The sequence below is a fragment of the Vipera berus genome, assembly GCF_964194415.1.
Source record: "Vipera berus genome assembly, chromosome: 1".
NCBI classification, from domain to species: Eukaryota; Metazoa; Chordata; class Lepidosauria; order Squamata; family Viperidae; genus Vipera; species Vipera berus.
Genome location: NC_138202.1, coordinates 13,691,875 through 13,704,984, shown reverse-complemented (window position 1 = coordinate 13,704,984; position 13,110 = coordinate 13,691,875). Strand labels below are relative to the sequence as shown.

General features: G+C 39.3%; 1 protein-coding gene across 1 annotated transcript in view; it reads left to right on the top strand.

Moving 5' to 3' along the window:
• Nucleotides 1-13,110, top strand: part of LOC308659786 (nuclear receptor ROR-beta-like) — a 61,034-nt gene that overhangs the window by 21,055 nt on the left and 26,869 nt on the right. The window lies entirely within an intron of this gene.

Here is a 13,110-nt window from a genome sequence, read left to right as displayed (position 1 = left end):
TGTGATTCATTTAATGATTTGCTTAACTGCAGCAAAAGTAATAAAATCCGGCATAAGTCATTTAACAACTGCCTTGCTTAGCAGCAGAAGTTTTGGTTCCAATTGTACTAACTAGGTAAATGATCGGTGCACTGATGCTATTACCTAGTTTGGTAATGAAATGTCTGCAAGAAAAGGACCAAGCTCAAAGAGCACTAATGACCCTTCATTCTCAGAAGTCCTCTCTTAACACCAAAGTTCAGAAGCATCCATGCTCTTCTTATCCTTCCATAGCATGTCACACTAGCTCACACAATTCTGGTCTTGATAGGAATAGGCACATCCCAGCATCCGAATATCATTTCCAAGGCTCTACCAAGTGCTTATCTTTGGTGTATTTTGATTGCTTGTTCCTTTGCTGCCTTGATCCTAAAAGGCAGAAGCTATCTACCACTTCAGTATCCTCATTGCCTGTTCTAGGCCTGATGGTGGTACCTATTGTCATTAGCTTGCTCTTGCTGGTATTTAATTTTTGTCACATTTTTTCACTCTGCTCCTTCACTTTTATTACCAAAGCTTCCAGATCCTTTGTGTTTTTGGCAGCAGAGGTGGCCCTTTTTCCAGAAACATCACGTAACAGCTGGTGTGGTATCATAGCTGTAGGCACATTGCTGTTCTTCACGCAGACTTACCACACCAACGTGCTATGTACACACACTGATGCCTCTACTCTCTAAAGAAAGATAAGAGATCACCTAGAGATAAATACCTAAAGTCTTAGAGTTCATAATTATTTGGAAGGAAAGTTACATTGATAAAGACATACAGGTACCCTCAATTTGCAAACATAATTGGGACCGGAACGTCCATTGCTAAACAGTGAGATTGTTAAGTGAGTCATATTATCATACCTGATTTTACAGGCTTTTTTGCCATGGTCATTGAGGAAATGACAGTTTTTAAGTGAATCCAGTTTCCTCCATTGATTTTTCTGGTCAGAGACTGGCTGTAAATATCGTAAATAGCAATCACAAATGCCAGGATGCTACAACCATCATAAATACATGTGCAAAGACCAGTTATAAGTCACTTTTTTTAGTATCATCGTAACTTTGAACGGTCGCTAAACAAATGGTTGTAAGATGAGGACTGTCTGTATGTGGCCATCCTGTACCAAAGCTATTCCAAGCAGAGGTGTACCTGCCATATTAAAGTAAATATATTTTTCTCCATCTCCCCTCTCCATTCCCAGTGATTGTTTGTTCTTCCCCCCCCCCCAATTATTGCTGGGAGCTTAGCATAGTGCTTATTCCTTCCTGCTGCAACAGTGAAGTTTATTGCCAGTGAAGAACATCTGCAGAAGTAGTCATTTTGGAGAAAGTAACATGAGAATATTCCATACTAGAGAATCTTCCAGTTTCCATCCATCCTGGGAAATAAAAACTGGGATACTGACACAATAGGAGATTATAAGATTGTAATTTTCTGTGGAAGAGAAGGTCAGAATTTAATGTATTTCATAACTTTAGTTTATTTTTTCCTCATCTTGTCCCTCTTTCCTTTCTTTTTTTTACATTTGTCTTTTACTTTTATGTGAAAGTCTCAACAATTATAAATAAATAATAAGAAGAAGCTACTCAAGCCTTGCATCATCTTTGTGAAATTAAGTTTGGAATGATGAGAAGATGGGTTATCTGGAAGGACCCATGGCAGATCCCACTGACTGGCTATAATTTGGCAGAATCAGGAGTGGGTATGCTGTCTCCATGCAATTTGAAGATGATGGAAATTACTCCTAGGGTTTTCTGCATACAGAGTATTTTTGCTAAGTTGTGGTCTTTCCTTCAAGATGAAGTAGGATTCTAGTCCTCATGGTTTTAAATAGAGAATAGACTTAAGCAGCAACAGAAGAAGTACTGTTGAGACTGAGTCAGATCCTTGCCCTAACTTGGCCTGTCTTATCTGTACTATCACAAAGCATCTGCAGGCTATGGTCTTTTCTAGCATTATCTGAAGCTGCCAAATATATATATTTTTTTCTATGCGTGCAACGCTGTATACTATTCCAGGATAGAATAATTATATATTATTCTATGGGGAATAACTCTGGTTCCATAACAGTTGTGAAGCAACTTCACAAGAACATTGAGATACCAGGTAGAAAAGGAACTTTTCAGAAAGAGCTGTCGAGAATGGTTTGGGTTGCAAGATACGTTTAATAAATAAATAAGAGGGGCAGTTTTTTCTGGTTACTCAATCAGTGCCTGCTTTCGGTTCATTCAAATATTTAAGTAAACTTAACATGTAAACATAAGGGAGGGAATAATGTAGCATCTCTATGCTAAGGCTGCTGCTATTCTCCAGCAGAGGCAAGGATTATACAAATATCAAACGATAGCAAATAGTGATTAGTATTTTTTGGGATGGTCTAAAGTTGTCTTATGTGGGTAGGGGGAATGAGTGTACCAGAACTGACAGAAATCTTCACATCAGATGTGGAAAACTATGAGGTGCTTATGGGAAACATTGGTTGCCTCATTGTTATGGTGCCTGCTGTATTTCTCAATTCTCCCTCCAGCTTAAATCACAGACAGGAGACTTCAACAGATCCCTGTTTACACCCTGAGGAAGGTTTAAAAAAGACTGAAGGTACTTTTGTTTGTTATCTTAATGGTGCCACCTGTAAAATGGGTACAGTATCACTTCCCCCCCCCTCCAAAGGCCTAAAGTCGATCAGCAGTGGAACAAAGAAATCCATCAGGAAAATCCAGCTCCAAAAGTTTTTGTAATGGAGAAGCTTTTTTATGGGGGTGGGGGAGGAAAAGGAGGCAATTAAAAAAAATCTCTCCACTTCCTTCTTGGAGTGATTCAACCCTACTCAACAACAAGGCACGCCTGAGTAGAAAGTATTGTGTTCAAAGCAAGACCTTGCAACCTCTTTTATTTGGGCTTTGCAAGTGACATCAGTGGTTGAATTAGAAACCTTCAGCCAATATGGCGGCGTTTTTCAACCTTGGCAAGTTTAAGGTGTGTGGACTTCAATTCCCAGAATCCCCCAGTCGGCATAGCCGGCTGGGGGATTCTGGGAATTGAAGTCCTTTCGTCTTGAAAGATAGTATTGAGCCATGGTTGACAAACAATGTGACATGCTGTATTGGAAACAGGAAGGACTCTGAATGTGTTCATAGAAATAGTGATGGTGGCTCAGAAGCAGAATCACCCAGACCCAGAATGTACTATATAACCTCTTTTCCACACCCTGCCACACCATAATTTACAACCCTCAAAGATACGGCTCCAAATACAGTTCCCACCTTAAGTCATGAAATCACCAGTTCGACATTTGTACCATGCACAGTACACACCCATTATTATCCATGGACCTGTTCACAAAATGTAAAAGAATCAGCTTGTAATCCCAAAAGGTGCTTTTTTCAAAAGGCAGCTGGACTTTCTTGTTTTTTTCCTTGAAGACGTTTTGTTTCTCATCGAAGAAGCTTTTTCGGTTCGGACTGAATGGTGGAGAAAATTCTTCAGTCAGAACTGAAGAAGCTTCTTGGATGAGAAGCGAAACGTCTTCAAGGAAAAAAAAAAGTCCAGTTGCCCTGAAAGCACCTGAAAGCAGGACAAGAAGGAACGGATGGAAACTAGTCAAGGAGAGAAGCAACCTAGAACTAAGGAGAAACTTTCTGACAGTTAGAACAATTAACCAGTGGAACAACCTGCCTCCAGAAGCTGTGAATGCTCCAACACTGGAAGTTTTTAAGAAGAGACTGGACAGCCATTTGTCTGAAATGGTATAGGGTTTCCTGCCTGAGCAGGGGGTTGGACTAGATGACCTCCAAGGTCCCTTCCAACTACTACTACTACTACTGCTACTTCATCTTCTTCTTCTTCTTCTTCTTCTTCTTCTTATTATTATTATTATTATTATTATTATTATTATTATTATTATTATTATTATTATTATTATCATCTTTTAAAAAAGCACCTTTGGGAATGAGGCAGATTCTTGTTTTCAAGAAATCTAATACAATCAGTATTCAACTTACAACCACAATTGGGACTGGAACTTCCTTTGCTAAATAAGACGGTTGTTAAATGAATCGTGCCCAATTTTACAACCTTTTTTACCATGGTCATTAAGTAAATCACCATACCTTTTGCATGGTCATTAAGCAAATCTGGCTTCCCCCATTGACTGTGTTTGTCAGAAGCCAGCTGAGAAGGTGACAGATAGTTATCAAATAAGCCCAGGATGCCATGCCCAATGCCAAGGGCCCAATTTTTTCCAGAATTGCTGTAATGGTCGTAAGTGTGGGGACTGGTCATAAGTAACTCAGCACCATCATAATTTCGAATGGTCACTAAACAAATAGTCGTAAGTGAAAATATTTAAGTAAATCCAGATGGTCTCTTGGGTTACAATTCATAGCGGTCATTGCTGCCTCCTGTGGCAGAGAGTTCCAAAGGTTAACTGTGAATATCTGCAGTACAAGTAAGCTGGAGATATTATGTTGGTTTTTTTTCTTTAAGCCTCTTCCCCTGTGTTCGGCCAGGATTACATTAACAAGGCTACAGTTTATTGTCCCTTTCTGGCATATTGTTCCTAATTGGAGCTTTGGTGCTTTTTCTGAATTCCGAGTTCAGCTCAAGTCTGGCAAGAGAAATAATTTGACCTACTGTGACCCCAAATTGGAATGAATCACAGTTGGAGGATTATTTGCATTTTTTCACAGGATCCCAGTGGGGAAAACTTGATAAAAACCATCATCTGCTAACTTTATACTTTGTAAAAATCAACCCTTTTTTCCTTTTGGAAAACAGCAGCTTTGCAATTGTTAACCCTACCCCTGAGAAAGAGAGAGAGAGAGAGAGAGGGAGGGAGAGGGAGGGAGGGAGAGGGAGAGAAAAAGGGAGGGAGGGAGAGAGGGATGGAGGGAGAGGGGGAGGGAGAGGAAGTGAGGGAGGGGGGAGGAGAGAGAGAAGAGAGAGAGACAGAAATCCAGGAGAGCATCTGCTGGAGATGCAAATACTAAATAAATATTCAGAAATCTGATTCCACATATTCCATATTTGCATTGGCAAAAACTGAAATTAATAGGAAATTGCATGTGACTAAACATACCTAGCTTTGAAACAGAGGCAGCCTTGGAGCTCAACAAGGTCAGACCTCTGAGAAGACAAGGGTAGTTATCTTAAGAATTGCTAACATTAAAATGCAACCTTCTAAGCATCAGGACTAGCATTACTTCTGATTGAATTCTGAACTCTGATGTGCCACCAAGTTGGTATCACGCTTTGTGGCCACCTAGATCAATTTTCTGCAGGTGGATCTGTCCCCCTAACCTGATCCTTCAAGACTTCTAATGGGGCACCTGTTAGAAGGCCATCCACTCTCCGGCTGGTTGTCCTTCTCTTCTCTTCCATCTTTCCCTGCATTTTACGAATTGAATGAACATAATTTCTAAGATGGTTATTATTGCTGTGCTGTGTCTCCAACATAGCTCTGGGTCTTGTCCTCCTGGTGTTAATTGCTATGTTGACCTCTTGTTTCTTCCTTTCCTTTTCTTGCAACAGAAAATCCATTAATGGATTAGGAATGCTTTCTAGCTGATAGCCTGAAGACCTTGCTATTTGTCTCTAAACCAGTGTCTCTCAACCTTGGCAACCTACATGTGAGGACTTCAACTCCCAGAATCCCATTGCTGGCTGAGGGATTCTGGGAATTGAAATACACACATTAAAGTTGCCACGGTTGAGAAACACTGGTCCTGAAGCACTCTAGCACTCATTGGATAGACATGCACAGGGTGACACTGCCATCAGTACATTACATTTGGGGCCTGGGGATTAGTTTTCCTCTCACTCCTCCTGAATAAGACAGAATGAAGAGAAAAGAGTCAGGGGGAAAAGATTCCCTAGAATTGTTAACTGGAATATAATGGGAACACCTCTTGAAGTTCCCTAGCAGCTAATTCAGAATTGAAAAAAGGAATAGCTTATTCATCCTGCATAAATTAGACAGTAGAATTTACCACACAAAATACAGCAATGGCCACCAGCTGGTGAGGTTCTTAAACAAAGGTCCAACTTGGCAACTTCAAGACGTGGACTTTAAGACTTGTGCCTCTTATCTGACTGCTGTCTGTTCTGCAGCTCTTCCCCTGTCTCTCAAGATCAGAGGTCTTCAAACTTGGCAACTTTAAGACTTGTGGACTTCAACTCCCAGAATTCCTCAGCCGGCTGGCTGAGGAATTCTGGGAGTTGAGGTTCACAAGTCTTAAAGTTGTCAAGTTTGAAGACCCCTGCTCAAGATCATTCCCACATACCATTGCAGGTAATCCTCGACACGCAACCACAACTGAGCCTAACATTTATGTTGCTACGTGAGACATTTGTTAGGTGAGTCTTGCCCCATTTTACAATCTTTCTTGTCACAGTTGTTAAGTGAATCACTGCAGTGGTTAAGTTAGTAACACGGTTGTTAAGCGAATCTGACTTTCTCGTCAACTTTGCTTGTCAGAAAATCGCAAAAGGGTGATCACATGACCCCGGGACACTGCAACCGTCATAAATATGAGTCCGTTGCCAAGCGTCTGACTATTGATCACTTGACCATGGGGATGCTGCAAGGGTCGTAAGGGTAAAAAACGGTCACAGGTCACTTTTTCGGTGCCATTATAACCTTGAACGGTCACTAAACGAACTGTTGTAAGTTGAGGACTACCTGTATAGGTTTACTGCATGGAAGGCAGCCTCCCCTGGTCTTCAGGCTTCATAGAGCAGTGTGACAACAAGGCCGAGATGATGCATTTGAGTATCCTGCTGTGGTAGGAAAAGGATGGGGGGGGCATGCATCACCCACCACAGGTGAGCAGTTGAAATTCCCTCCTTCTCTCCAGATAGGAAGGGCAGCTCTGCCCACGGATTTCACTACAACAGATCCATGCCACTGTATGATTGTTTGCAATGAACTTAGTCACTCGGCGAAACAGTCATGCCCAGCAAAACGATGCCCCTTGTGCAAGGCCAGCCTTTTGCAATGTGTTGAGGGGAAAAAAAGGCACCGTTCCTATTTCTAAAATTGTTCTCTCAGTTGGGCAACTCTTTGTTGGTGTGTAATGGTCTTGTGGGTGTCTAAAGGATGATTTCGTCCTGCCCCAGAAACTATGTTTACACCTAGATTGAACAGGCTCAGGAAAATAGGCTGGGATGCTTTTCTCAAATGTGTAAAGCTTGGCTAGTGTTAACCTTCACTATTTTTTGTTGTTGTTGTTGTTGTTGCAAATTGGTGTTTTGGTAAAACGCATCCTGTTCGATTAATTTATGTCAAGTGCATGCAGAAAACAGATTCAGTTGACCACATTAAATGTTGTATAAACAAAGCCAGTGTGTGTGTGTGTATATGTGCATACGCTATCTGGATCTAGTAACAAATGCTAGATTTTGGTTCTAATTGATTGTGATTAATTGTAATGAGGCTGCTAGTCCTCATTACATATATCTCAAAAATGCACACATTCATTGGAGCTTAAAATCATCTTTATTCTGTGATCAGATTTATGTTTCATTCGGTGGGTAAACTCTCCTTTTTTCTGATCTTTTTTGAAAAAAAAATGGCCATCACTTTTTTTCATTTTGGGCAAGAGAAAGAAAATGAAAATAATATATAGAAAGAGCAATTCAAAATTGTGATTCCACGCATCCGTGAGCATTGTTTGAGCATTGTTGTCTTATTTTTTTCCCCAGAAGTGACTTACACAAACACACACACACACACTCAATCCTTCCTGTGAATATAACTATTAACTGCTACTGTGTGTTTATCCTCATCATTTTTGTAGGAGCAACTCTGTTCTAGGTACATCTGAAATGCAAGAAATAATCCTGTTAGTTCTATATAGTAAAGATTTTCCACCTTTTTTCTCTGTGTTTAAAAAGCTAAAAATGTTGTCACATGGCAGGGTGGCATACCTTCTGGGGTCTGATTATGGGTTTTGTTAAGTTACCTGAGTACTTTGGGAACAGTGATTCAACAAGAGATTTTTGTCTGATTCAGGTTGGATTCTGCTATGCTAATACCGTAATTGAAATCACAGGAGAATTTACAGGGGGGAAAACCTCAAATATTAACCTCGAGTAAAAAAAGAACATTGATTGAAATGACAGCGGTATAAAAGTTGAAATGACTTTGAGCAAAAGAATGGGGATGGATTGAAAAACTGAAGACTTTATGAATGAATTATTAGAAAAAATAATGTAGGTACATTAAAAAGGGCTCTTAAAATTTTTTAGTGTAGCATTCTGTTTCTACCTGACAATAACCTTCCTCTATTGCATGTAATTTGTTATTCAGAGGTAAAGTGCCTCTAACCATGGAAGTTCCACTGGGTTACTTCTAAAAATAAAAGAAAGTATCAGCTGGATCTGAGTCAAGAACAGATTAAATGAAATCAGATTGGATTACTAATCTACTTAACAAAATAAATAAACAAAATAAATAAATTTACTAGGAAGGAGCTGCGTACTGCATAGGTGGGGGGAGGAAATCAAACCCGAGTTTTCCTTCATAGCAAAAGGGATTATGAAATTGATAATAACATGGAATTGTCAGATAAGATCTGGCTCTAACATTGATGATGGGCTGGACCTCGTAACAAAACTAATTTGTAAATGTTTCTTCATAGACTTAGGTGTCTCCAGAAATTAAGTGGACTTTAAAAACAGAGTAAGAATTTTAAACTCTCAGCTGCAGTTCTGTGGGGTATAAAAAAACCAAATGAACCAACTTTCTTGTCAGAAGAAATCTGGTAGGACCTTGAACAGAATTTGCTTTAATGATTTCTAATTAAAACTTTTAATAATTTGTTTGTTGGAAAAGCTGCTACCAGACTTTTGATTTTTGGCTACCATAGATTGACACAACATTCTCCTGCAAACTTTTTAAAGCTCATGGTTTTCCTTTTTCTCATAGTGCTGTGACTCATGTGGGCCTTGTGTTCAGCCAATATTGCCGTGTACAGGTTGTGAAGCAGCACTTGTGTGTGCAGGACACATTGTCATTCCATTGCAGCATGAGGCTGCTTTTGACACCAGAAGGGATCTCTCATTATCCCGCTAATACTAACCAATAGAATAGTGGAATAGCGTTCTTTTCTATATTGGAAGCCATCTAAGTCTCTATGCATCACTGAATCCTGAAAATCACTGAATTAACTTGGAAACTCATTTCTCACCAAATGCTATTGAAGTCAGTGGGGCTTATACTGATAAGGCATTTATATGATTCTGATTGTCTGTCCATATGTCTGCCTGCCTTGCCTGCCTGCCTGCCTGCCTTGCCTATCTGTCTGTCTGCCTGTCTATCTATCTATCTTATCTGTCTGTCTGTCTATCTATCTGTCTGTCTGTCTGTCTGTCTGTCTATCTATCTATCTATCTATCTATCTATCTATCTATCTATCTATCTATCTATCTATCTATCTATCTACCTATCATGAACAATATCATATCTCTATTTCTATCTATCTATCTATCTATCTATCTATCTATCTATCTATCTATCTATCTATCTATCTATCTATCTATCTATCTATCTACCTATCATGAACAATATCATATCTCTCTATCTATCTGTCTATCTATCTATCTATCTATCTATCTATCTATCTATCTATCTATCTATCATTATCAACAATATCATATCTCTATTTCTTTCTATCTATCTATCTATCTATCTATCTATCTATCTATCTATCTATCTATATCTACCTATCATTATCAACAATATCATATCTTTTTCTTTCTATCTGTCTATCTATCTATCTATCTATCTATCTATCTATCTATCATCTATATACCTATCATTATCTATCAACAATATCATCTTTCTTTCTTTTTTTCTTTCTTTCTTTCTTTCTTTCTTTCTTTCTTTTTTTCTTTCTTTCTTTCTATCTATCTATCATCAATCTCTCATCTATCTCTAGTTCTATCTATCATCTATCTATCAACTATCTATCTTCCTACATGTTTGTGAATATGAATACAAATGTGTATGAAGTGTGAGTATATATTTATATTCATATGTGTATATGTATGTATGTATATGAACATATGTGTGTATACATATGTATCCACTGAGTATATATCTGGGTGGGTGGATGTGCATGCACACTTACATTTATTCTCAGGTTGTTGGTAATTTAAAAGCAATAGGTAACCACAGGAAGATAAAAAAGAAAAATAAACAAGCTGGGTTTTTTTTCCTTTTCTTTCCTTTCTTTTTCCTTTTTCCTTTCCTTTCCTTTTTTTCTTTTTTTCAATGAAATAAAATCTTGAAAAATGAAAAGCAGTGGTGACATCAATATTAATACCATGTCCAGAAATTTCTTATTATTTCTTAATGTGATGCAGTAAACCTAGTTCTTTACCTTTAATTAATTAACAAATGAAAGAATGAGTTTTAAATGTTAGGATAACTGTAAACTGCCTGTAACCGGCACCAAGATTTGATATCCCCTATATCACTTTCTATCTTTTTTTCCTCTTTTATGTAGCTATTGATGTTGTTCTGTCCAGTGTTTTCAATAATAAATAAAACATTAATTCTTAACAAAAAAAATGAATAGGGAGATTTAGCAAGTGCTATGAAGTGTTTGCAACATGTTCTATCCGGATTGAAATCATGAGGGCTTCATCTTGACTTTGCTCACTTTTTCATTTTTAAAATATCTCATCATTTGGACCATTATGAGAACTTGTAGGCTGATTTTGGAAATTGGTGCAAAATCCCACTTTTGTAATGTCCATATTGTACTCATCTCTGGCCAGAAAAAAAAATGCATCAGGCATCAGCCATCAGCCACCTCCATAGGGAACTTGTGTTCTTGGGGGCTGGAGAGGGATCTGCTGTTGTCCCCCATTGTGGTTGTTTTATTCTTCTATTTTGGAAGGCTCAGAGACACAGATTGGCCAAGGAGGGAGATTGGGATATCTCAGTGGCCAAGATTGTTTGTTTCTCTTCCCTGTCTTTATCATACTTGTAGGCAACCCTAAACATAGTTTGTTCAAAGCACCCGATTGCCCTCTCCTGGCCTTAGGTGGAATTACGTTCCCTTTAATTGGAAGTGGATTCCAATGATACTAATTAAGATGTAAATAAGAACAATTGCAAATTTTTGAGCATACTGTGGTCTCTAGACTATTAACAGTTGCTTTCCTTGTAAGAGATAATTTACCTACTTCAAAAAAAAAATACGGTTATAACCTCCGGTGATTATTTCCTTTTGGATCCTACCGTTATTTCTCTTGTTCATCTGCTTTCTTCCCTCTCTCTTCCTGTCTCCCTCACGTATGCATGGACAAAATCATACTCAGCGATATACATCCCCCAAATCCTTTCTTACAATGTGTGTATTTGGGGAACAGTCCTCTCTACTATGATTTGTTGTTGTTAGCTGCAAAGTCGTGACCGACCCATCACGACCCTATGGACAACATTCCTCCAGGCCTTCCTGTCCTCTACCATCTTCTGGAGTCCATTTAAGCTCACACCTACTGCTTCAGTGACTCCATCCAGCCACCTCATTCTCTGTCGTCCCTTTCTTCTCTTGCCCTCAACCTTTCCCAGCATTAGGCTTTTCTCCAGTGAGTCCTTCCTTCTCATTAGGTGGCCAAAGTATTTAAGTTTTAGCTTCAGGATCTGGCCTTCTAGAGAGCAGTCAGGGTTGATCTCCTCTAGGACTGACCAGTTTGATCGCCTTGCAGTCCAAGGGACTCACAGGAGTCTTCTCCAGCACCATAGTTCAAAGGCCTCAATTCTTTGGTGCTCAGCCTTTCTTATGGTCCAGCTTTCACTGCCATACATTGCAACTGGGAAGACCATAGCCTTGACTATACGTACTTTTGTTGACAGGGTGATGTCTCTGCTTTTTAGTGTGCTGTCTAGATTTGTCATGACTTTCCTCCCGAGGAGCAAGCGTCTTTTAATTTCTTGGCTACAGTCCCCATCTGCGGTGACCTTGGAGCCCAGGAAAATAAAATCTGTCAGTACCTCCATTTCTTTCCCATCTATTTGCCAGGAATTGAGAGGGCCGGATGCCATTATCTTGGTTTTCTTAATGTTAAGTTTCAACCCAACTTTTGCACTCTCCTTCTTCACCTGCAACAAGAGGCTCTTTAGTTCTTCTTCACTTTCTGCCATTAGAGTGGTATCATCTGCATATCTTAGGTTGTTGATATTTCTTCCGGCAATATTAATTCCAACTTTTGTTTCATCTAGCCCTGCCTTTCTCATGATGTGCTCTGCATATAAGTTAAATAGGCAGGGCAACAGTACACAGACTTGCCGGACTCCTTTCCCAATTTTGAACCAATCAGTGGTTCCGTGTCCAGTTCTCACTGTTGCTTCTTGGCCCGCATATAGGTTTCTCAAGAGACAAATAAGATGGTCTGGTACGCCCATCTCTTTAAGAACTTGCCACAGTTTGTTATGATCCACACAATCAAAGGCTTTAGCATAGTCAATGAAGCAGAAGTAGATGTTTTTCTGGAACTCTCTAGCTTTCTCCATGATCCAGCGAATGTTGGCAATTTGAACTCTAGTTCCTCTGCCTCTTCGAAATCCTGCCTGTACTTCTGGTAGTTCTCGATCCACATACTGCTGGAGTCTAGCTTGTAGGATTTTAAGCATAACTTTACTTGCATGAGAAATGAGTGCAATGGTGCGATAGTTTGAACATTCTTTGGCACTGCCTTTCTTTGGTATTAGAATGTAAACTGATCTTTTCCAATCCTGCGGCCACTGTTGAGTTTTGCAAATTTGCTGGCAAATTGAGTGTAGCACTTTTACTGCATCGTCTTTTAAGATTTTGAATAGCTCAGCTGGAATACTGTCACCTCCACTAGCTTTGTTGTTGCTCAGCTTTTCTAAGGCCCACTTCACATTCTAGGATGTCTGGCTCGAGGTCAGTCACCACCTCATTGTGATTATCAGGGACATTAAGCTCATTCTTGTATAGTTCTTCTGTGTAATTTTGCCACCCCTTCTTAATCTCTTCTGCCTCTATTAGGTCCCTGCCATTTTGGTCCTTTATCATGCCCATTTTTGCATGAAACGTTCCCTTCATC